The sequence below is a fragment of the Ambystoma mexicanum genome, chromosome 1q (assembly GCF_040938575.1).
Source record: "Ambystoma mexicanum isolate Mex_15411 chromosome 1q, UKY_AmexF1_1, whole genome shotgun sequence".
In the NCBI taxonomy this organism is placed as follows: Eukaryota; Metazoa; Chordata; class Amphibia; order Caudata; family Ambystomatidae; genus Ambystoma; species Ambystoma mexicanum.
Window position 1 is genome coordinate 567603917 of NC_090922.1, and position 27480 is coordinate 567631396.

Consider the following 27480-nt stretch of genomic DNA (forward strand, 5'->3'; position numbering starts at 1 on the left):
ATAATCCCCAAAACTCCTGCTTGAATGGTGGGGACTGTAAACCCATTCTGAGGCGGATGGATTTTCTCTGGGTTTTCTTCACTCTTATATGGTTTCCAAAAGATCCTGATCACATTGGTCACTGGAATTCCCCTTTATGGGCATGTCAATGCTGGAATCGTTGCAGACTATCCAACGCTGAAGAATCTTACTCTCGCACCTTCTGCAAAGTTTCTTTGATATGGGTTGGAAGAACTATTACTGGACCTACAGAAGTTACAGATGAAGGCAAAATATCTCTTAAGCCTCCAAACTAGCACCCTTTGGCCTACCTAAAGAGAATGTATCAGGGGTCGTCCACAAGCACGTATCAACGAGTCAACAGAAGTAAACAAAAAGGAGCATACACCAGGCAAGAAGTAACACTGTTTGGTACAGCTGAGCAGGCACACATCAAACAGCACAGTGGAGCAGAACTGATTGATGAGAGCTGACAAAACCGCCCATTGCTGTCAAAGCTTTTATAACGATAGTACATTATTTGCATAGCGAGAAACAGTTGCCATAGGTGTTTCAAGTTATTGAGCATCCCACTAAACTGATTGATGGGACCACGTTAGTCCCTTATAGCAAGACATACGTTATTTAAAGAAGATTGGAGCAAACAGTCCTGACGTCCCCTTGTTCCTCCCCTCCTCTTGTGGCACCACATTCTTTCCCGCTCCACCCGATCAGCTAATTGTACTGTGTAATACGTAATTGTGATGATCTCCAGAACTTTGTCTGCCATTGGTCCGCACACACAGCAAAAACACAAGACATCCTGAGCTGGTGGGAAGGGAGACATTCACACGGCATCCGACCAATGAGGGGCTTTGTGAACAGTATCTAGGACACAGTATACTTGTTGCCTTCAGGGATACCAAAAAGGACTTTCTGATTGGCTCTTCCTGGATCACAAAATAGACAAGAGGGGTTTGTTTTGCTTAACAGTAATTAACATGGGTTGTGCCCAAGCACTGTGTGGTAACATGAAGAGAAATAGGGCAGGCAAACCCTAAAAGAGTATGCTCCAATGAGTAGAGATTGTGCTCGTGGAATATTACTGTGATCTCAAATGTCTCAAGGGTGAATAAGAAAAGAAGAAAGGAAACTAGTGCAATCCTGTTGTTTGTCCTGAAGAGAAATGTTTGACTTCCTAGATTGTCGCTATGGTCTTGTATACCTGGGCACATCATGCATACAAGGATAATAAAAGGAAAGAGAAAGTTCGATCAATCCCTGCCTATCCTGTAAGCTATCCCTATTCGGTGCTAATGTGCCAACTGTATATTGGGGGATAGAATAAGAAAATAAATACTGGCTATTCAATTGTGGATTTCCTTACACAATGGTAACTGAATAACTGACAGCCCAGGTCATCATATATTTTTGATCAATCTTAGTGTCAACAAGATTGTCAGCTTGTCAAGCCTCACTACTATATAAAATTGGCTAGTGGGACAAATTTGCAAACAGTATTGTGGCAACAATTACTTTAATGTCTATTACTGTGCAAATGTATGCGATTTAAAAACTCATCTCTAGTTTGAGAGCTAAAACCAAGGTGTTTATGAAGACTATGCCAGAGGGATGGACAACAAGGTTGCTGGGCCCCCTGTGGCTACAGAAATCCTCCTGCTGTCTCCACTTGTGCAGACCCGTTTCAGTGGTCTCATTAGTTAGTGCCACCTTCTTCAGGACTGTCTTCGTGATAAATTACACAACCTTTCTGCTTTTTCTTGGAAAACAGGGGCTGCAACTGAGTTGGCCACTATACATTCCTATTCATTGTATAATTGTGGAAAAGGAACAATCTCACTTCAGAGTGATTTAAAGGAAGCATTCAGTCTGTCCCTGTAAGGAATAAAAAGGTACAGAATCACTAATGGTAATGCTCACTAGCATCTAATTAGGTCAATTATGTAACGTTAGGTACGTACACACACATATGGAGGAGATACTCACATGTCCCATTTGTGACTATAGTTCAGAATGACATTTCAGTTGAATGTGGCGGATCACCTACGTGACTTTGATAGCCACCTAGAGAGCGGATGAATAAGTCGGCAATTGTGCACTAGTGTATGGATCATGGTCCATCTCACAGACATTGTGTATGTGTCGCCATGGTTATAGATATTGACATATGGTCCCACAGCCCATAATACGGAGTACACACATTGGTGAGAATGATTCTCTACTGGTGTATTAACACTGCAGTAACAACACATGTATTGTAGTGGTGCTCCCAGCTTGAATAGTCTCTTTATATACATTTTAGTTTCATTGTTTTTCAAGGCCATGCAATGCGCCAGGGTGCATGATCATTTCGGTTGTATTACATGATAATGCACAAGTGGTGTGCGTATGATTGTTATTCCGGATTCTAGACTGTGATTCTGAAGGCAGACTCAGTCTCGTGTTGTGGGCCCATACATGCTAACCTGCATGTAGCACTACGCTTGCTCGTGTCACCGGGCTATTTCTCGATGGCTGTATAGTAAAGACCTCGAGAGGATTAATCAAGGGCAGGTGGCCACATACCCGTGTGTTGGAGCGTCGTGCAGATGTCTTGCATCCATAGTGCGGCTAAGTCGCGCTAAACCCAGTTTACAGGAACCAGCATTGCTAAATGCAGTATTCCGTTCCTATGGGAACCGGGCTGCCACGTGTGATCAGGGCCGGTCTTACAACAGATTGCACCCCAGGCGGGAAGCATCGTTCCCCCCCCCCCGACCTGTGATCTCATGCATGTGTCATGGGCTGAGCAGCGGGAGTGGGGACTATGAGTTAACAAAATTGTCAATGCTGGCATCTGCTGAATTTCATGAACCTCAGAAAACAGCAATAAGAGGGTCAAACCCGAACAGGCCTGGTTATGTTAGTCTGCTTTTGCTCTTCATTTTTAGTAACAATGACCAGTTTGCTGCTGTGACTCTGGTCAGAGAATCGACAATGTCAGATCTACACTGATGTCATTCGTATGACCTCAAACATTTATCCACTCTTAAAAGGTGATGAACTGGTCTTGAACAGTGTTACTCGAACCTCCAAGAACAAGCACCAGCAACATACCCACCGATAGGTGTACAAGCCCATCTATCTCGGCAGTAAAATACATGCATTTATGCAATATGTATTGCATCAAATATTTCACGGGAAGTTAAATATATTTAGGAGGGACACACGTAACCAATATCACTGCTCCATGTGAGTGGTAAAGTCTACTTTAAACATATGCAGAGAGTTGACATGCATGTACAATTCAACAAAGCTCCCAATGTTAATGTTGGAGAGGTGGCATTCTAAAATTATGACATTACAATGTGGACTTTACATTGAAACACACTGCAGAGCATTACCGCGGCAGAGAAATGGCAGTTCGAGTGTTGGGGTTTGTTTCACTCATGCTCGTGAACTCTCAAAATTCTTAAATGTTTCCTTCGTGATCACTCATTTTAGCTCCCGACAGCACCATGAAACTGTAAGATTGCAAAGAAAAACGATGTCTACCATCCCAACATAAAAACAAAAACAATCAAATTCTTAAAGGGTGGAAGGCAACTTTTTCTTGGGACTCGTTAAGTTTACTTTTTGCAAATTACTAGTCGCTTGCTGCTTGAATAACAGCGGCCCTTGCACATTGTTTTGAAGAATTTCATTTCAAGGGACTTGGAGTACTGCGGGTATCAGGGGACGCATCTCCAGTGTACCCCAAGCGTAGTGCGCTTTGCCCTCCACCCTCACCCCCCAGCCTTGCAGCCCTGCGCTTTTTCACATTCTCCATTATGGTAAAGAACATTGTCCCGAGCTTGGGAGAGAAATGGACTATGCAGAAGGAGCTGCCTCCCCAAGGTGTGTTTAGCTGCTGGTGTATCAAATGAAGAAATGGGTGGCATCAAGAGCCCCACGCTCTGAAACACCTTTTGCGCACTGGTTGGTCACACGACAGAAAGTGTGAGCAGGTGATTCCCCAACACTTGAACCATTATTTAGAGACTTGGCTTTGATTAATGTGGCGTTAGCTAGTCATGGCCATGTCCCGGCGTTTGTGTTAAATGAGATCGGAAGCTGCACCGTGAAGGGTATTTTAAAGGCCAAGAATTGATGCTACAGCATGTCGCCCCCAATGGAACAAAGAAAGTGAAGCATGCATCCAGAAAGTCTGGGTATTTACATTATACGGAAGACGGGCCTACCGTCCACGGAGACGGTTTCTACTATTGTTGCTGAGTCGCTTTCCCAAGCCAGCTGCTGTGCAGACTTCGCTCAGCTTTTGGTCCAGCGCCTGCATCCATCCATCACACCATCATTCACAAGGCGCGTTCGTGTAGGTGTTTGTTTATCTCGTTAGACTAGCGTGATTGCTATTCCAAACAAAAGAAGCACAACGACAAAGGCCCTCATTACGACCCTTGCGGAAATCAACCGACCGGACCGCCATAGCGTAAATAGCGTTTCCGCCATTGCACGATGGAGCAAAGTGCGGCTCATTCCGACCCATCGGGCACGAGCACCACGCCATGGCGGAAGTGCAAAGTCCGCGATGGCGGAAATGACCCCAAAACGGCCCACACCGCCGCCGTACGGCGCCCTAGGTGCAATACCGCCACCCATCTTAGCGGACACCGCAGTGAGCGCCAACCGGAAAGTACGGTGACCGTAAATATACGGAAAAGGAAGTAAAAGCATGGTCCCGGAACGGGAAACATCACGCCGTACACCTATAAAACCACAAATTCCACACAACCATAAAAAATACTACCCTGAGACACATCCCAACCCTCATCCACCCTAGTGAAACCAAGAAAAATGGGAAAAGTAGCGAAGAAAGCGTGCGACCGCAAGCGGCAGGTCCACTTCTCCCGTGAGGAACTCACGGTGCTCACGGAGACCCTCCAGGAGAATGCTGCCGTCGTCTTCTCCACGCAAATGACCAGGACGGCACTTGCGAACAAGAAGGCCATATGGGCCCTGGTGGCACAGCGTGTAAGTGCGGTGGGGACCGCACCCCGCAACCCACAGCAATGCAGAAAGCGATGGGACGACCTGCGGATACGCGTCCGTAGCATACTTTCTGCCAACCGCAACATTGCCACAGCTACCGGGGGAGGATCGGAATCACCCATCAAGTTGACCCCCTGGGAAGAAATCTGTGCCTCCACCATTGGAATGGAGAGCATAGAGGGAGTCGGAGGGATGGAGAAAGGAGTGCAGACATCCGAAGATTCAGGTAGGTGTCCCAAATAAAACAATGCCAAAACCACAATGTCCAATCATGTGAAGTACCACGTGCCCACATAGTGCAACAGGAACACATGTCCAGGAGAACGTCCACATACATAGGCCTGATAGCACACTTTAAAACTCACATCAAATACATAAATAATTAAAAATCCTAAAAACACCCTCTACACGTGCAGCAGGCACACCCTAACTGCAGGCTGCCAAACAACTGCACCCTCACTCCACACACAAATGAAACCACCTCCAAGGCCCCGACCCAAATCACCCTCAGGTACCACCCCAATGCATGTGATACATTGCCATTCCAATTCCCACAGACCAATTAATAACGCTCGCCCTCCTTTACTCCAACACAGGGTCCGATCCAAACGACGAGCTCCAGGACACCCCTACCAGCACACCTGCAAAGAGGGCCAAGACCAACGGCCAAAGACCCTCCACCTCAGCTGCACGGATCAAGACACGGCAGCAGCACAAATCAAGTGACAGCACACAGGAGGGAACTCCAACAGGCACCCCAGCAGCCAGCATGCCCACAACACCACCACCACAGGTCCCCCCAATGGATGCCACAGTAGGCACTGCTTCTGGTGGCAGCAGCACCATAGGTGATACTGCATTAATGGCAGCATGCTCCGACACAGAAAACGGGGATGTCGAAGTTAGATCCATCCATGACCTGTCTCAATCCCCCTGTCTTTTCCATCCCGTACACCATGAGGATACCAAGCAGGGGCACCCACAAGACGACGACTGGCCATCCCCCACAAGCCCTGTGGCAAGGCAACATGAGGTGATCAGCCCCTCTGTGACACCACCGCAAATGGCCATGGCCCAGCAGAGGCAACAGTCCCTCGACCAGTTAATCGTGCAACAGCAGCAACTGGCCACGCTCCTCAAGGACCATGCCGATGAATGTGGGGGCACTAAGGCAGACATAGAAACATCAACTGAGACACTGAGGGCAGAAATGGAGAGTAGCACCGAGAGCCTGAGAGTACAAATGGAGAGTAGCACCGAGAGCCTGAGAGTACAAATGGAGAGAAGCACCGAGAGCCTGAGGGGGGAACTGCATGCGACGTCCAAAGACGTATGTGCCGAACTTGCCACAGTGCGCCGTGTGCTCACTGAGCTCTCACAAACCCTTAGGGACATGCATGGACGTGAGCAGGCAGAGACATCATCCGTTGCAAGTTCCGTCCAGGGCAGCCCCCAACGTAGATCTGGGAGGAACCTGCGCTCCACAGGCAGGGGTGCCCCTGATACCCGCAGAGGGGGCTTGCAATAGCGACAGCCCACTGACAATGAGCATCTTTGGACACTGGTGTTCGGGGGGGAGGTAGGAGGGTGGAGGGGGTGTGTTGGGCTCACTTGGGTTGCGGGTCGATAGGGTGTTTAACATGATATCACATATGCCATAAACAATGCACGATCATGCAATGAGATGTGTGGACATTGATCTTTGTGTACGAGGCCATTATAGGCGTACAGTCCATATTGTGCATGTCCCAGACACACACAGTGCCACGAGTCCCGTGTCCATGTATCAGCCACCAGGCGTGAGTGCTAGAAGCATGCATCTATGAGATGCTGACGAATGTCACGGCCCTCCTGTGCCTCGCAGACTCCTTGAGGTGCTGCCACATCCCCACCCTCATCATGACCATCATCAGGTGCTTGCAGTTCTGCGTCAGGGGGCATGGGCACATTTCTACGTACGCACATGTTGTGGAGCATGACACATGCCATGACCATCTTTGCAACCTTCACATGGCGGTACAGGAGTGCCCCGCCAGACCTGCTGAGGCAGCGGAAACGAGTCTTCAGTAGGCCGAATGCCTGTTCTATGACTACACGGGTACGTGAGTGGGCATGGTTGTAGTCCTCCTCATGATGGTCCCGTGGGTTCCGGACTGGTGTGAGGAGCCATCTCTTCAGTGGATACCCGGCATCACCTGTATGTGGACAGGAAAGGAATATTGAGGAATGCCATTGCTACGTACGCACCCCCCCCCTTCCTGCCAGGTCATTGCCGCATCACATACCCCACATCATCATGCATGAAATGAGACTCACCGAGTAGCCAGGATCTGTTCCCTGCGTGTCGCTCCATGTAGCGTGGTATAGTAGAGTTCCTCAAGACCATAGAATCATGGGTTGATCCAGGGAATCTGGCACAACAATGTGTAATGATCCTGTTGGAGTCACACACCATTTGTACATTCAGGGAATGAAATTGTTTTCGGTTGCGGTACTGGGCCTCCATGGCATGTGGGACGACCAATTCCACATGGGTGCAGTCGATGGCACCAATGCAACCCGGTATGCCGGCAAGTGCATGGAATCCCACTTTTGTGTTCGTAATTTCCTGCTCCGAGCGTGGTAAAGAGATGTAGTCGTCTGCGTGCTTCAGGAGGGCATCGAGCACTTGCAATAGTGTCCGTGAGAACAGTGGCTGTGATATGCCATGCAACTGTCCGACTGTGTGCTGGTAGGTGCCTGTGGCCAGGAAGTGTAGTACAGACACCACCTTCAGTAGGGGTGGGATGGCGGTTGGGCTATCTATCATGCTGACAAGGTCAGCCTGTGTCATGTCCACAATGGCGGTTATGGTGTCCCGGTCCAAACGGTAGAGGGTGTGGATCTGCTCATCAGTGAGGTTGAACGGATGTGCTCGGAGGCGTGGGATTGCGGGCTGCCTGCGTGGTGGTAGTGGCTGTGCTGGCGGCCCTTGCTGGCCCTGCCTTGCCCTCCTCCTCCTCCTGCGTCTCCGCCGTGCGGCCGGTAGTAGTTGGTGTTCGTCTTCTTCCTGAAGTTGGAGTACTTGCAGTGCTATCAGGTCCCCCAGGGCCAACATGGCTAGTCCTGCCGGTAGCATTTCGGAGTGGGTGTGGTTGTGGGAGGAGACTGGGTGTGCAATTTATGTGTTTTCAGGCTGTATGGCCTCCACCTGTGGTGATTCATTCCACCTGTGCAAGCTGCACTCCCCTTTGGGCGAGCACGTCCCGCACACAACGCTGCAATTCGACGAATGGCATCTTGCTATTGCAATCATGTATTTGTACCCGATGGCAGTGTAACATTGGTTGATATGTTCATTCGGCTATGGTCCCATTGTTTCACATACAATCTTTGCAGTCGCGAACAGACTTGTGAAGGGTCAGTGGAACGTAGTACTCGAGTAACGGTGGACCCTCATGCAACACTGTACCGAGCTTCACCGACGGGCGGGGCGTTCCATTTGTGAGTGAAGGCAGTTGCCATTTTCACACACAGCCGCACTAGATGGATTAATTTGTGGTTTCAAGCGGCCACAGATGCCTTTTCGCCGTGATGTTGCAAATGAGGAATTCGAAGGGCGGCGCTTTCGGTTTTCAGCTAGCGGCGAGGAGATGCCCACAGGTCTGACTGCAAATATAACGTTCTATTGTTCAATGTCCTTGGGACAGGGGCCATGGCGAGGATGCAATGATTGATATGAATAGTATGGGATGCGCAATAGCGACGTGGGCGATGAGGCCGGACGTTCCCAAATACATGTTACTTCACAACACTGGAATTACGGGCTGGGGCACAGTGGATTTTGCAGGCTGCATAACGCACAGACTCAATGGAAATTTCACATGTTATGTGAGTATGGAAACAGGCGTTTTCATTACGGGATGAGGGTATGATGTATGGATGCATGGACAGATGATTTGATACAGAGTTTGCCATGTACAGGGCTTCTTGGAATCTATCCGCCTCCCCTGCGCTATGTGATGCAGGGCTGCCATAGTGGGGCCATCGTCTATCTGGCCTTGTTGAGCCCTCCCTGTCTCGACGCGCCTTCAGACACTTGTGTCTATGCACGTTACCAATCCCATCTGATGGATTCTGTTTTAACAGACGCATGCACAGGTACACTCGTTTGTGATAGTGTTTTCACCTCGATATAGATAGTTATGATTCGCAAGTGGTTTTTGGGTGGTGATGATCCTTTGGAGTGGACTAGCATGCATATGGCTGTGGATTTGGTGTGATCATTGAAGTGAGTAATTCAAATGTAGTTCTGATGGCCATACTATTCTTTTTCATTTCATTTGGTTGACAGGTATCTCCTCCCCTTTTGCCACTGCCATCTGTATGCCACTCCTGCAGATGGATTTTACTCCCGACACCTGCTGCTTCGTGTTAATCAGTGGAGCAGCATTACGATCTTATGGGACGATCGCCAATGGGCCACATGCCCTTACGCAGTACTAGTGGCTAGGAGCAACATTTCGGCCTTTCAGCTGGACTAGTGCCTCCCTATTGGGACGGCCCTGCGGTTCTAGGCGCTTCCATGTTGCCTTTTCGTACGGGAATGTAGCCCCTGTGTACCATGAAGGAACAGGGCGTCACACAAGAAGTAGCTGGTCATTTATTGCGGATGCAGCCCACGATAATGAAATATATTTTGGAGTTCATGGCCTAATGGCTGTATGGGCTTGGTGAATTTGTTGTGCATTAAATTTCTATTCTGATATGAACCGTGTAGCGTTCTTCTTTGCGAGTGATGTGGCATATTCCTATTTGGGGAGCGATGTATTGTGAGGAGATCTGCATTGGGTTCCAGCTTCGGAGTATAGTTGCGTGGTACTGTGCTGGGCGCGTTTGCCTACGGAGCCCAGTGAGGTCAGGGATAAGGGCTGCCATTATGACTGTTTTGATGATGTCATGCTCAGGGGCGGGGGATTAGCTTTTGTGTAACAGATGCCGGTCAGCCAGTTGGATTGGTGGAATGATGTGATTATCGGAATATTGCTGGTCACAGGTGCCTGTGTTTGCGTGCGTTTCTTGGTGGGAGACTGAGGTCATGTCCATTTGTATAGCTTCTGTATTCGTGCCATCTGTGCCCTGCAGCTCCCATTGGGCACTCTTGAGATTCATTTGTTCGTTGGCAGGCATGGATGACTTGTACATTTCACTGGTTGCATTGTGTGACTTCATTGCACCTACGGGGGGTTGTACAATGTGGCCAGGGAGCGGTGTACAGGCACTCAGTAGGGCCGTTTACGGTTGATTCGCGATGCCGTACTTCTCACCATGGCGGAATGGTACTTTCCGCCGTGCTTGATGGCGTTAGGTGCATGTCCGCTAGGGTCGGAATTCGCGTACCGTTGCGCCATGGTGGTAATTACGGTTTGGCATGGCGCGCGCGCGCGCGTGCTTGGTGCAGTTAGCGTTGGCGTTCACTACGGTGTCGCTAATGGCATCGTACTTTGCGGTGACGGGTCATGATCGCACCGAGCGCTATTCGATGGCGGTATTGCATTTCCGCCATCGTTTTTCGATTTCCGCCAGGGTCGTAATGAGGCCCAAAGAGTATAAGACAAGTCTGGGCGAACACTGAAATGTATGAAACTCTTGCACTAAAATAAAGTCAGCAGTGCATGCCCAGGAAAGAGGGAACGACGAACAATATGCTCGGGAGCGGGAACTAGAGGGGCCTAGTAACCTCAAAACCGGCTCACGCCTGGTACTGGCCCCCCAGGGCCTCGCCCTCAAAGTGATTTTGGCCTGGCCACGGGCCGAATGGCCGACGGACAGACCAATCCAACAACGCTGGAACTTGCAACTGTCTAAGATCTGCTGACGGTGACACTCTGCCCAGGTCTTCCGAGGACCAGCCTTTTGATCTCCTGAGGAGAGTCTACCACCAGTGCTCGCTTCCTTTTTCATGACAAATTGAGCCTTGACAAAATTGTCTAGCTTTGTAGCCTCCAGAGGCCGTTCTTGGTTGGCCCAATCATCTCCGCAATACCATTTTAAAATAAATAAAACACCTATGCAGCAATAGGCCTCACCCGCGAGGACGGGAGCAGGAGGAAAGAAGTTTGCTTGCCTCTGCAGGCTGTAGTTACTGCCGAATTTCCTGAAACAAGGCCCAATCAGCGAGGGCAGGATGCAGCAACTGTTTGTATTTGCTGATTCTGCTGCTGCTTGGCAGTGTGTACTTGTGATGGGAACAACTTCAGGATTTAATTACCCAATCGCTCCTCTTTTCTGTAATGGCCAGGGCCGACAACACCAGCCAGCCCCAATCGATCCACACTTCAGTGTCAGTGCGTGCCCATAGCCTGGAGGAGGGCACACCGCATGTGCGCCCATGGGCCTGGCTGGCGCCAGCGCCACCCGGGGCCGGGGGAAGGTAATACAGCAACAAATGTTGCTAATTTATTTGCCAATTGCCCTGCACTGCCTGAGGGGCAAGTACAGGCCCGTTTCTTGGCCCAGGCAAGGCGGGAAACTGCCCGGGGCGCAATAGCTCCGGGGGTGCAATTGCCACAGTCCCTGGAGCCTCTGGAGGGGATGGAATTCCCCAGTTTGTGGGGTGGCGCATTGACGTGGGGAAAGTTCTGCAGGTCAGGTGCTGGCGCTGCCCCTTCCGACTGTAATGTCACGTAGTACAAAAGTACTATGTGACATTACAGAAGTCAGAGGCTCCCTCTGACCACTTTCGTGCCACTTGGGGTGGGGGGCATAAGCACACCAATAAAAACACTTTAGGTCCCCCTGCAGCTACAACCAGGCCCTTCCATCACAATGCCGGCAGGAAACTGCTAATGGCCCATTAGTCACTAAATGGTTTTGTGCTGGCATTGAGATGGGAGGGGAGGTTCAGTGGGGAGTGGGCGTGCCTTACAGGGACGCACCGTGGGCCCCGACACGGTACAAAAGGAGACCCGTTTGGGACCACGGTGCGTCCCTGCAAGCTCAGAAAATGGCCAAAATAATAGTTTAAAGAAGCGCTATTTCTTTCATGCCGCTTCTTTTCCAAACTATATATCAATTAAACTTAAAACCACTTCCATGGTAATGGTGATGAGATACTTCACTATGCGGATAATAGTTTTGACCAGTGTTGCTGAGTAAATATTCTTTAAGCCACGAACCGGTTTATTTATTTATGCAATGTTTGTCGGATACCTGTATCTGACACACATTGCATGAATAAATAAATATGCAGGTACCCGACAAACATTGCATGAATAAATAAATAATCCTGGTCCATGTATCCTTACAACAGTCAAGACTTTACTGTATCAAAGCATACACTTGATTCGCATTCAAAGAATGTTAATGTGATTGTTTATTGGGTTCAGGTGTCTCCTTGTCATTGCCCTTTTGGCTTAGGTTGCCTCCAAACCCCCTTCAGCATCTTGTGTTCTTTGTTGGTTGTATATACTGCATCCTATGCCATATTCATGTTCTCTTGGTGTGTCCAGTCCTCATTATCTGCAGCCTAAGTGGGACTGGGGCATAAAATTGTTTTGGGCACCAGTGAAAAAGTGGCCCACCGTTGCAAATGGCAATTCATTCCTTGTGTGACGGACTGTTTGACTTTGGGTAGGAGTTCCTTAACGGTGTAGTTTGGGAATGGCGCGCAGGGTGCAGTGGGAGTGGTGCGGCGGGAGTGGTGCCCGGGGTGCGGCGGGAGAGGAGCGTGGGGTGCATTGGGAGTGGCTCATGGGATGGGGTGCGCGCATTGCTAGTGTTTCACCCTGGGCACCAAATGGACTAGAAATTTCCCTGGCCGAGGCTGCAGCAGTGCCAGTGGTAGAATACACGTGTAACACGTTCGTTTTCTAACATTATAAAAATGAGCAGGCACATTCTTTTTTATAATGTTAGGAAACAAACATGTTACACGTGTATTCTAGCACTGGTACTGTGGACTGCTGGTTTAGCGCCCCCTAGAGGCTGACTGACGTCAGGCATCCGCCTGGGCTGCCTGATGCAAAGACCGGCCCTGTGTGTGATTGTGTGTGCCTGTATAGATTGCCAACATAGACGCCATCTTGGGGAGGGAATATTCATCCAAATTGCAATGTGACTGAATGCACTTCGTGGCATGTAAGCCAGTGTATATTTGTGCAATGTCTCATCTAAAATCCATCCAAATGTGGCCATGATTGCAATTGGGATCATGTGCAATATTGCTACGCTTGCACAGTAAAGATCACAGATTGACAATGTGATGGTTGGCGCCTGCTTGAAGGCGGGCGCAGTGGACATTTATCTTTATTTACATTCCAGCGGTTTTTATGTCCTAATTAAAGTGAGCCATCATATTAATTGGTTATGTCAGCGTGCATAATTCACTCGGAGTGCCATTGAAGTTGGCATGGCCAATGGGGAGACCCTAGTCATAAGCATGCATCTAATGTGCAATGTAGTGGGTGTCCCAATATTTCTGAATTAGCATAAATGAATGGGGCATCTAGTGCCAGTGTTGAAATGAGTCTGATATGGGACACATACTGAGCTGTGATTGCCATTGGGCTAAACTGGCAACCCAATATGGCTATGTACTAAAAATGAGTACCTTAGATTCCACCACAACTGTCCAGACACTGCTGAATATGAAAGACAAGCCACAGCACTCACGAACAGACTGAGAACCAGGGGCTCCCAGAAAATTGCTGAGACACACAAAAAAAAACAGGCACGTAACATCCCACGTGACATTACTTTAGAGCAAAATATGAGACCTGTGCAGGAACAACGCATGACAACAGCACTCAGCCACTCGTCATAACTCAACATAGATAAGAAAGAAATATTGATGCTCTGGCCCATTATAAATGTAGGCACGACACCACTTTTGCCACCTTGTTTTGCAATTAAAAGGAGACACAACATCAGACATCCGCATCGTAAGATTGTCACGTCCGCTCCCTCTAGGGGGCGGCTAACTCCCTCTAGGGGGCGGCTCACATGGACTTTCTGGCACAGGTGGAGACGAATTTCATGCATCGCCTCTACCTCCTCCAACATGGCGGTAGCAAGGAAAAGCAGCGCTCCAGCCTTCCGAATCCGAGAGTGTCGGATGACTCCGCCCCCAACCTCGCAGAATGGATTTCCTTTGGCGGCGTCTTCGGTCCAGCGCGTTGCTACTGTTTTCAGAGGTCACGCTCCGTGAGTTCGTAATTCTAGGATAGCTCTCTTTACCCTTCGAATACTCCGCTTGTTTGTAATCTTTCAACCGTCTCTCCCTTTTCTCAGTATCAGACTCCTCTGTTCTTGGTCCTCTTCCCTACCAGCTCTCCAAACGCTTACACCGAAGGCATTGGTTCTACACTCTGCAGTACGTATAGTTCCGTACCCCCCAGCATACAACATACTTTCATTCATTCCATCACTAACCTTTCTCCATTCTTCAGTCTCTTCAGCAAGGACAGGGAGTTACTTTCTACCACGCGCTGAACAGAATACAACCTTCGTGCAAGCCGTCTTACACCCCCTCAACAGACATTCAGACTTCAAGGTATATCGCTCACCAGAGTCCTACTGCAGCAATCTCTCCCTTTTCTAAACACCACCTGGTTTCTCTCTTCAGGATAGTTCGCGATCGCAAGTCCAACTCCCAAAGTCACTCCTGGGAATCAAGACTCGCCCATCGCTTCTTTCGAGTTCCTGGCACAACAGGGTTTTCTCCCCCACCAGGGTTTCCCTGACTTCCCCTCCTCGACCGGGGTTTCTCCGGCGCGGGGAGAGGAGGTTAGGTGAGCTTTCCATTCTTCTCTACGAATTCCTACTGGACCAGGTTAGTGTTGTCTTGTTGTTTATCTGATATCTGCAGTAGGGACTGTGAACACCAAACCTTTGGAATAAAAAGGTACATAGATTGTGACAAAGATCTTACTACTGAGGACCGGAATCTACCACAGAGTCCACCCTCTGGCATTCAACACAAATGGTCAGTCATTCACCATTTGGTCTATGCTCAGTATGCCCGTGTACTACAAGGCCCACCACACTAGATCTGGGCTTACAAAGACTCCATGGAGACAAATTGCATTTACGAATTGTAACACCAGCAATGTAATTAATTTGATCACTTGCCCATGTGAACTAAAATACATCAGCATTACAGCTAGGCCGATCAAGAAAAGAATCAGTAACACCAGTCGTGCATACATACTATAAGACCAAATGCCCCATTGGTGGAACATTTTGTGCAAAAAGGCCACTGTGAGATGGATCGTACCTGGACCATTGTGGAGAAAGTAACGGTTCCACCAAGAGGTGGAGATATGCATTCCATCTTACTCAAAAGGGAACACAGGTGGATTTTCAGCTTAAAGACCGACCGATAGGGTCTTAACGAACCAATAAATTGCCAAATACTCACTACCATCTAGTTTGCCACTCTACTTGACTGACAATAGAAAACCATCATTTTCCTCAACAACCAATGGTCTATCTAGCCATTGTCCCGTTAAGTAGATTGCCAACTAGCAACCCAATATGGCTATCACAGCTCAGTATGTGTACCATACCAGACTACTTTCAATCCTGGCACTAGATGCCCCATGCATTCATGTTAATTCAGAATAATTGGGTCACCCACTACATTGCACATAGGATGCATGCCTATGAATAGGGACTCCCCATTGGCCATGCCAACTTCAATTGAACTTGTCCTGAGTGAAGTATGCACGCTGACATAACTTCAACTAATATGATGGTGCACTTCATTCTGGAAATAAAAACCACTGGAATGTAAATAAAGATAAATATCCACTGTACCCGGCTACACATAATTCTAATTACATTGTCAATCTGTGATTTTTACTGTGCAAGTGTAGCAATTTTGCACATTATCACAATTTTAATCGTTGCCACATTTGGATGGATTTTCAATGTGGCATTGCACAAATATACACTTGCTTACATGCCACTAAGTGAATTCAGTCACATTGCAATTTGGATGAATACTCCCTCTCCAAGAAGGCGCCTCTGTTTGGAAGCTATACAGGCACGCACAATTATGCATGCCAGCCTGGTTCCCATAGGAACGGAATAACGCATTTAGCAATGCTGGTTCCTGGAAATTGAGATCAGCGGGACTTAGCCATACCACAGATGCAAGACCTCTGCAACACACAGGTAAGCGGCCACCTGCCCTTGATTAATCCTCAAACAAGCGAGTACATTAACCACTAGCTACCCACCTCTAACACACCCAAGGGGAAGGCTACTTATCAGAAATTATCCTCACAGTGGAATTTTCATACAATTCTGTCTACCACCACGGTCAAAAAGTTATCTTAAACATATTTTAATCAATATTTACTCCAAACATAACAGTAAAAACAACATAAAAAGCCATATACAGTGTTCATCATTTTACGAAAGCCGTAATGGACAAGATGGAGAGAAAACAACACTTCACACTTATGGCTGTAGTTCACATCACAATGTTTACAATCTATCAACATTGGTTATTTAGCGTGATGTTAGTAATAGTGTGAATGAATCACAACTATTATACACAAATATGGTATAATGGCGTCGCCAATGTTGATAGATTGTAAACATTGTGATGTGAACTACAGCCATAAGTGTGAAGTGTTGTTTTCTCTCCATCTTGTCCATTACGGCTTTCGTAAATGATGAACACTGTATATGGCTTTTTATGTTGTTTTTACTGTTATATTTGGAGTAAATATTGATTAAAATATGTTTAAGATAACTTGTTGACCGTGGTGGTAGACAGAATTGTATGAAAGTTCCACTGTGAGGATAATTTCTGATAAGTAGCCTTCCCCTTGGGTGTGTTAGAGGTGGGTAGCTAGTGGTTAATGTACTCACTTGTTTGATGTATCCTTCCTCATATACCACAGCCCCCTTTACAAAAAATTGAGGAAACCTTGTGTGCTCACAACATTTGTTTACCTTGATTAATCCTCTCAAGGTCTTAACTATACCACCATCAAGAAATATTCCAGTGACACGAGCGAGCGTAGTGCTACCTGCAGGATAGCACGTACAGGCCCAGAACATGAGACTGATTCTGCCTTCAGAACCACAGTCTAGAACCTGGAATAACAATGATATGCACACCACTTGTGCATTATCATGTAATACAACCAATATGATCATGCACCCTGGCATTGCATGGACTTGAACAACAATGAAACTAAAATGGATATAAAGAGACAGATATTCAAGCTGGGAGCACCACTACAATACATGTGTTGTTACTGCAGTGTTAATACACCAGTAGTGGATCATTGCTACCAATGGGTATACTCTACTCCATATTATGTGCTGTGGGACCATATGTCAATATCTATAACCGTGGAACACATACACAATGTCTGTGAGATGCACCATGATCCATACACTAGTGCACAATTGCTGACTGTTGCTTCCTTTCTCTAGGTGGCCATCAATAAAGTAACGTGGGCGATCTGCCACATTCAACTGAAATGCCATTCTATATCAGGAATGTCTATGTCTAAGCCTTCAGGATGATAGGGCTATAAATATCAGCCATATCAGCCGGTCATACACCAGTGGACGGCTCCCCAGAGGGAGAGCACCGAGCAGTAGTAAGGCTCACGAAAGGATGGCGTTTTCGTGTGCCTCCAGCGCCAAAATACTTGGGGCTCTGGCACGTGACAGTGGTGCTGATGTTTCTAGGAGACTGGCCAGCAAACAGATACCTGTCGATAAACCAATTGTCCGGGAAGCTAGCAATGCTCCTTTGTCTGGTATCGTGTTGAAGAGCCTCTGATGTCAAAGCGCTAGAGGTAGATAGGAAGGTGTATGGTCCAAATGGAGTGACAATTACCTTAGCTAAAAGGACCAAGACAAATTCAACCTTTATTTTGTATCCTTATATGCCTGGATACCCCAAATTGTGCATCCCTTCCTGCATTAAGGAATATGAGGCCAGGACGGCAGTACATCAGCCAGCGGGAACTTCTCAGTTGCTTACGCGCATAGATGTCCATTTAAGGCTGTGGCATCAGCCACCATTGCTAGGTGGGTCAGAGAGATTGTGCAACAGGTAGTAATAAGTTTGCAGCAGTTCAGAGCTCACTCAGTCAGGGGGGTCATGGCGTCCAGAGCGTTCCCCACAAGCGTGCCACTCGCCGACATTCTCCAAGCAGCTGACTGGTCAAGTGACAGTGTTTAAGTCTTGTTATTTTTAAACCAATTGCATCTCTAGCGGGTGTAGTAATACAGAGCTTTGAACAAGCATAATTGCTTGCCTCCTGTCTTGACATAGAATGAAGATTACCCCTGCTAGTTGCGCAGGGAGTCTTGATTCTATTAAAGACACAGAGGCGAGCATTACTACCAACCCGGCGTATACACTGTACATTGGCTTGTATTTTCCCATGCATTTTTATTCAATTGTCTGGAATAGGGCAGTGCATTCTTCCTCCCTAATGTCACTTTTTCTGGGTTGCAGGAATGGACCAGAAGAATGGTTGAACTGTCTTGCCAGCAGGTCAAGATCCGAAGGTTTCCGTCATGGACCAGATCAGTCACAGGAGAGATGGCGTTCATTACGGATTAGTCCCGGACCGTTTGTTTGCGTATGCAGTGTTGTTATGGGACACTTATGGAGTTACAGTTCAGAGCACCCAAAGTAGAGGAGGAGTCAGAGACAGGATATGGTTAAGAGACTACTCACAGGAAGTCATTTGAACTACAAAAGAGACTGGGAAAAAAGGGAAATGTAGTCTAAGAATGAAAAGAAATGTGAAGCTGCTCATTTTCTTTTTCTGCTTGAAATGTTGAAACTGTTGAAGAGTAGATTAAAGCATAAAGCTCGCCTCTGTGTCTTTAATAGAATCAAGAGTCCCTGCTCAATTAGAAGGGGTAATCTTCACTCTGAACTATAGTCACAAATGTCACATGCGAGTATCGCCTCCATAGCTGTGCATGCACCTAACGTTGCATAATTGACCCACTAATTAGATGCTAGTGAGCATTACCATTAGTGATTATGTGCCTTGTATTCCTTACAGGAACAGACTGGATGTCTCTGTAAATCACTTTGCGGTGAGATTGTTCCTTTTCCACAATTATACAATGAATAGGAATGTATAGTGGCCAACTCAGTTGCAGACCCTGTTTTCCAAGAAAAAGCAGAAAGGTCTTGTAATTAATCACAAAGACAGTCCTGAAGAAGGTGGCACATAAGTGGAGACGGCAGGAGGATTTCTGTTGCACACCACCCCATGGCCACGGGGGCACAGCAACCTTGTTGTCCATCCCTCTGGCATAGTCTTCATAAATACCTTGGTTTTAGGTCTCAAACTAGAGTTGAGTTTTAAATCTGGAACATTTGCACACAGTAATAGCCATTAAAGTAATTGTTGCCACAATACTGTTTGCAAATTTGTTCCGCTAGCTAATTCGATATAGTAGCGAGGCTTGACAAGCTGACAATCAAGTTGACACTAAGATTGATCAAGAATATAAGATGACCTGAGCTGTCAGTTACCATTATGTGAAGAAATCCAGAAATGAATAGCCAATATGTATTTTCTTACTCTATACCCTGATATTCAGATGGAACATGAGCATCGACCAGGGATAGGTTATAGGACAGGCAGGGATTGATAGAAACTTTCTTTTTCCTTTTTTATCCATGTATACATGACATGCCCAGGTATATAAGCCCATTGCGACAGTCAATCTAGAAAGTCAAACATTTCTCTTCCAGACTAACGACAGGAGTGCACTAGTTTCCTTTCTTCTTCTCTTGTTCACCTTTAAGACATTTCAGATCACAGTAATATTCCACGAGCACATTCTCTGCTCGTTGGAGCATACACTTTTAGGGTTTGCCTGCCCTATATCTCTTCATGTTACAATCTTCCTCGATCACCCCTTCATCTCATATGTTTCTGCCCAGACCCACCCTGCCAAAGGGTGATTTGAAACCGATGACCGTGCCGTGAGTCTTTGATTCAGATATTATTCTGTATTCATCATCCCGGAGTGTAGATATTCTAAACCTCTGGCTGCGGGCCACCTTCTTTGTTTGCAGAAGTATAGCAACAGCAAAATGGCCATCAGGCAAGAACTTGCCATTCACCCTTGCCCTAGGGGATACCCAAAACTATTACCAATAGGAACTTCTCTTCCCCTTCGGCAGTACTTGCCAGACTGAGGCCATTAAAAGCCATGGCTTCAATCAGATGGCCGCATATTTTACGGAACCTTCAGATTTGCTTTTTCTCTACGCCAGAGGGCCTGACATTACAGCATATTTGGCAACAGGAGGTCATTTTAACTGTCATCCCTTCTTTTTCAGTTTTTTGGTGAAGGATGCGCATGTTAAAATATGCATATAACCTCAGCTTTCGTATCAGGCACACATATTGATAAATCATTTCGCTTTTCTAAATTGCAGAACTGACATGGTCTTTAATCGGATAAGAGGAAATCAGGTGTACAAACATTTAAACCAGCCAAGCAGTCAGTTTACATCGCCTTTTTGTTTGTTTTCCGATCCACATGTGATCCCTTTTGCTGCATTGAAGCATGGTGAGTCAGGCTTTTTTGTTCTAACTAAACGTTTTTCAAATAAGGGAAGTTTTTTTATAAAGCATAGGGAAAAAAAGGTTCTGTTAAGGCCTTTTTAATGTTGCCTCTCTTTATGGACAGGGTGTTCCAGTCCTGACGAAGGCAATCATGCCGATTCCTCACGCCGAAACGTCCATTGGGTTACGTCGACAAAGCCAACAAGCTACAGGTGGACGTTGACCCTCCACAAACAGTGCAACAACTGAGCCCTTTGACAAAAGAGCAGTGCCTTTTACATTTTCAAACTCTGCCCTTTCATTCAAGGGGGCCCAAAATGGACATGAACAAATGAGAAAGATCGTTCAAGTGTTTGTCTTTGACAAGATTCAGAACTATTTAGATACATATGGAAATATAACAATGTTCATGAGTATATAATGATTGCAATCATGTTTTTCAAGGATTTGTTCAATTGATGCCTTTTCCCAAAAAAGTTAAAAACATTGTTTAAAAATAAATTTGGTTCAAAATCATTCATTTTTGCTCCCAAACTGCCTTTGTTCCCATTATTGATGATGTGATTAGTTTACACAAATCAAACATTAATCATTACCCTAGGAACACTTTGACTGTGTACTTTCAGTTTTGTATCCCAGTTCCTAGTGAGCAGGGTCAGGCCCCCATGTAGTATAATATTAAAAGCCACCAGCCAAGTGCCACTCTCCTAGGCTTCAGCACATTACAAGCTCTGGTCTGGTGTGCTTTTACACATGCAGTGCCTTCCATCTGGATTGGAGCCCACCACGACAGGATTTGGTAAGGCTTCTCCAGGAGTATTTCTGGCTCCTGCTAGGCTCTGGGCTATAGCCTTGGCAAGCTTGCAGACAGTTCCTTTTCTTTCAGTATCTTCTGGCCCTTGCAAGGACCTCGAGTAGAGCCCCTCAGTACGCTCTTGGCAATGAGTTTGCAAAACTGGGCAGCACTGCTCAGCAATCTACTCCCCTCTCTTTCCTCCTATTCTCCTAAACCGACTATCCACCTCTCCTTACCAACTCCATCATTGCCAGTCTCCTGCCTTCTTATGCAAGGTTAAACCCCCTTACGTGTCTCAATAATTCTAGTGATTGGTAAGCCAGTCTCTTAAGCCCTGGGTCCCCTAACTGGCCAGTGGCTCCAAGCTTTCCTCATGAGTTTCTTCCTCCCCTTTTAGTATTCTCACATGGTGCAGCTTTCTGTGTTTGTCAATTGCATATATGCCATTGATCGCGCAAGCCGAGAGCTCGAAAGCAGTAGTCATCTTGGAGTCAGGCAGTGCTGTCATGGCTCTCTGCAGCGGAGGACTGAATTGCCTCTCAGTCTTCCCTTTCTTATGAACCTAGGGTTCCTCCTCCAATCCCCATCTTATAGTGAGCTTGCAACAAAGATTGCTGGTGGGATTGTGAGCCAATTACCTGTGCCGCAAATCTCTCAGAGCTTGGCCAACTCACAAGCCTCCCGGTCACCTCCATCTACAACTTCCAGGGGCTAGATGTAACTCATGGCTTTACCTTGGCCCCGGGGGCTTCTGGTCCCCTTTCCTATGCCCACAAAGTGACTGTCACAGATCTCTCACCTGCTTCCTGACTATGCATCCCCATCCTGGTTATGGTTCTCAGGCCCACAGGGAAGTCAAATGTTCTCCACCGGCCATATTTATTTCTCTTGGGGACAGGGGTAGGGTAAGAGACTTGAAACAGCTGTGATGTATGAAGGTTGCCCTCAAAGAAGCAAAATTGGGGGAGCTTCGGCATCAACCAAGTAAACATTTCATGAAGCCAGTTTATTATATGCGAAATATGGTCTCTGCATTTGATGGCTTTTATATAGTGCTGTACGCCAAAACGATGGTACAATGAGTATATAAAATAAAATCAGTTAAGAAAAATGTATGGGGAAAGTAAACAGGCTTTAAGACGAGCACAGATCGATAATCGAAAAATTAGTTGTGTTCCAGAATGTAGGTGCTAAGAGTATAAATGCAATTGGGCACATGGAGTACGAGGTACCGAAAGAAGGAATTGAGACTGGGAACAAAGGGATCAGGATGGTGAATAGAAAGAAATTAGTTGGGAAAGATAATGAGCTATTCCATGGAGGCTTTTTTTTAAAAAAAAACTCAATTGTTATTGATTTTGCACAAAAAGAAAAACAGGGCACCACATGTGCCTTAACCAACTGAATATACCCTCCTCCCCAAATGCTATCCCCGCCGTACGAAAATGCAATCCTCATACCATCAGCAAGGCATAGTTGCAACAACCAAATTCCCACATGACAGTCCGAGAAGTAGGAGCCCCCCAAACTGCACATAAGTATCCTCTGAACAAGGGCGAGGAGAAGAGAGTGGGAACCATGAAAAACTTCCAACCCAACTCACCATGGCTCTAGAGTCCTAAACCATTGTTCCTCTCTCCACCTCTTCATAACTCCGGGACACATTCCGGAAGCTTACCCATTCCCCATCAAAGCCCCCACCCAGTCATGAAGGGCGGCCGTAATCCGTTCCCTCAAGTAAATCCGCCTGGCTTTGGCCTGCCATTCCAACATCCCAAACAAATTGTCTCTTCCAGGGGGTTGCACGGTACACCATTATCATCACTAGGAGGAAATGCACCATACGCCAAAACGTACAGCTAGCCAATCCCCTTTCACTGCTAGCCAATCCCCTTTCACTGCTTCTAACACAAAAAGCAACTCCATGGTGTCACACTGGTGTTCAATCCCGTCAATGCTCTTTATCCATTCCAACACCTCCGACTAGTACACCTGCACCTTGTTGCAAGACCCCACATGGGCCAGTATGTGTCACTTACCCCACAACTGTCCCAATATAGCAGACACACCTAGGAAAAATGTTCGAAATCCGGACTGGGTCATACTGCCACTGATGAACAATTTCACCCCATGTAGTTCATATTGGCAGGTTACCAAAGTGCTGAATGCTCGCCTGCACATCTTATGACAACTGGCCATCCACCTCGTGTGCCAGGTCACCCTCCCACTTGGCCCGAAGCCCATCTGTGTCACCCAAGATGGCCTTCACCAGGGACGTATACAGCAAGCAGATAGGCACCTTGGTACCCTGCTCCGTATCAAGGAGTGGATCCGTTTGAGTTAGTTCCCTCTGAGTGCCCCCCTTCCATTTTTCGGCAGTCAAAACCCCCTTCAACTGGAAGAATGGAAATTTGCAGCACCTCCTCCAATTGCTGGATGGTGACGAACTTCCCCACCCTCCACAACTGGTCCACGATTCAGCCCGGCCTCAAACCATTGTTGAAATTCTGCAGGGTTGGGTGTTTCCTCTCTAATAACCGGAGCCCACAGATCGCTTAGAGGCAAAGGCCATGTAGTGACCCCCGCACTCGAGGGTGTCTCCGTCAAATGCTCCAAATAACCTCCAGCATAGTGTGTTCCCTTATCCTGCACAGGACCCGGTCCATTGGGATCCACAACCACTCTTCCACAGTTGCTGGACTCAAGTGGAGGTTCTCCAGGTAAACCCATTGCTTGTCCCAGTCCTCTCACAGGTGGGGAACTAAAACCCTACGCTGGGCATCCCTATTATCCAAGTTAAGTTATGGGATCCCACCCACCCCCTGTCCTTGTGCAACACTACTTTATTATAAACTAACCGTGGCTTCTTCCCATCCCAAAGAAAGGAGAGCATATGACCCTTTACCTCGGAGAACAGTCCCTCTGGCATTGCCACCTGCAATATTTGAAACAGATAATATCCTAGGGAGGAATTACATCGTGAAGGCATTAAGCCTAACCATGGGAGGCGTGGCCAGCATGCAAACTGCTAGGGCGTGAGTCCGCTGAGCTGCAGTGACCGTCAAAATTATCCTCTATAATATCCTGATTCTGCGATAAATAGCTAGTGGGACACACAACAATCGCAGGGGCAAGCTTGCAGAACGACCAGGTGGTGTGACTACCGTCTCCCCACACCCACTGCAGAGAAAACAGCGACTGAAAAGTGTCTCCGGAGCTTTTCGGAAAATGGCTGCCATCGAACACCTGCACTGACCACAGCGGGGTCTGCGTTCGGAGACTCTCGGTCATCCCACCGAGGGGGTTGGTGGCGACCGGCACAGGACTTCCCGGATGCTGCTAGGTGTAGTGTTCGGACCCATTCGGGCCAAGCAACGGCGGAATTGAGAAGCAGGTGTGCCCTCCAATGAACCGCTGTGAAGAGCCCACAGGGTACCATCTGGAAGGCCTATCCCAGGCACACTGCCCAGAACTGTGATTGCCAAATTGCTGAATTATCGAGATAGGGATGCGCTTCTCCAAATGGCTCACACAAAAGGAACGATCACCCACAATGGCTCCCGGATCGCTTTCTTTCTGGATTACATCCATGAGGTGCAGCATGCCAGACAGTCGTTTGAACAATTGAAGAGGCAATTGGCATCTAGAAATTTGAAATATGGTCTATTCCCAGCCCAACTCAAAACCCTAAATTTTAACTAGCCATGGAATCACCACAGCAGTGATTGGAGCCGTGCCGGTTCCGTGGGATTTGTTCGGGGGAACCAGAGTTAATTCCAAAACTGTACCCCGTGTACAGTTTGTAAGTTTCTAATTTTATGAGTTTGGGCTACAGGTACTTCAAGTTGGGGGGGGGGTGGGTATACTTGTTGGGGGGTAAGTGCCGGGCTGGATGCCGTCTCTTGCCCATCGTTCAAATGGGTTGGTCACTAGACACAAATAACACCATAGATCACTAACAACGAAAGGGGCAAAGTAATAATGTTGGAACAAAGGGCAACCGACGAGGTACAAGATACAAGAGTTCTCCCCAGTGCCTAGTAGAATTCCGAAAGATTACACATGGGGCGTGACGGGAAAATATCAATACCGACATGGAATGTCAACGGGCTGGGCTCCAGCATAAAACCGAGACTAATTCTCCAGTTTCTTAACCGACACTCTGACGATTTCACCCTTCTCACAAACTCACTTGGTCGGTACCGACTGCCACTTTTTTTTAGAGATCCAACTACTCTCAGGCATACCATGCTGGGTTCCCACGGGGGCATAGTAGAATACCATTCAGGTTGAGGAAGGTGCATGCAGACCCAAGGGGCAGGTTCTTGATGATCCTTGGGGATCTGGGGGCAAGTAGCTGGGGTATCATTGCAATCTACGCTCTCCCCCTCCACTCACAATGGAACTCTTGATTGACCTCCAACTAGCAATACTCACTAAACAGGCAGACACATGGATTCTGGGGGGAGATTAATGATGTCATGGGAGGTAAGCAGGGATAGATCACACCAGGGCAATAGGACCAGAAACGCTCCGACCAAACTACACTCCTTTGCGGAGGCAATGGGATTGGTAGACACATGGAGAGCGCTTCACGACACAGAGTTCTCATTTTATTCTAACGCACTTCGATCACTCTCTAGGATAGACTATCTTTTTATCCTGCGTAACGTAGCCAATAGACTACGGGCCGTGAGGTTCATCGCGAGAGGCATCTCGGACCACTCAGTTACTGATTACACTGAAAGATGGGCGAACAAAATGCGACGCGGCCTGGCATCTGAACGGATATTATCTAGGTATTCCAGAGATTATGGATGGTCTCTCTCTCAAGACCACATACTATTTCAGAAATTAACAAGGGGTCAGTGGACTCCCAAGTAACAATGTGGGAGGCGTACAAGACGGTCCTCCGGAGTGAAGCTATCTCCCTACTGCCGACAGCACACACAGGAGATTGCAGAAGCGGAGGAACGAGTGGCCAAGGCAGAGGAGCAGCTACTGGAGTCAGGGTCTTGTGACACGCCCTAACGGCACAAGAGATTTTGAAGAACCTTGCATTAGATAACGCACACTGCTCATTGGTCTGTCCGAAGCCAAATTTATGAGTCAATCGAACTCCCCCGCCCCTTGAAGCAACAGACACTAGATCTTGATTCCAAAATTACGGAAGAAGACTTAACCACAGCCCCATCACAGCTCCAATCTGGGAAAACCCCCTGCCCCAATGGTTTCCCGATAGAAACCAGGAAGAGACTCAGGAGCACCGTAATCTGACACATGCATCGCATGTTCATACGAAGCAAAGAGCATGGACAACTCCCCCTGGATCTCCAGAGAACATGCATTGTGGCGATTCCCAAACCCGGGAAGCCCCCAGAGCGCTTGTATAGTCCCATATCGCTAATCAATGGGGAAGCTAAGGTCCTTGCCCGGATCCTGGCAAACCGCCTACTGGGAGTGATAGGTTCCCTGGTCCACCCAGACAAGTGCGGATTCATGCCCGACAGATCCACCAGAATGAACCTGCGCAGAATACACCTTGCGATAGAACAGACCCAGGTCATCTCGGACCCACTAGCACTTTTGGCTGTGGAATTCGAGAAGGCATTTGATACCGTAGGATGGGATGACTTGTGGGAGATAATGGATCAAATGGGCTTTGGACAGGGATTTATGTCCTGGGTAAAGTTGCTCTTTGACTCCCCGGAGGCAGTCTTGAGAGTGAACAGCAAATCCTCCAGAGTATTTTCGATAGGTCGAGGGACTAGACAGGGATGTCCCTTCTCCCCACTGTTTTTCCTCCTAGCCATTGAGCCATTAGCAATCAGACTCCGGGCAGACCAGAACTGGACTGGACTGGATTGGATTCTCCTGGCCCTGGGGAAGAGAAGACCGTGTTTCGCTGTATGCGGACGACCTTCTTATATACCTTAGCAACCCCACAGTACTGAACCCGGTGGTGTCCCACATACTCGCAGAATATCAAACATTTGGGGGGCTTCAAGTGAACAAACAAAAGTCAATTTTTTTCCCACTTCAGGGTGGAGATGCCGCAATCCCAAAGAATTGTCCATACAAGGTCTAGATCCTAGG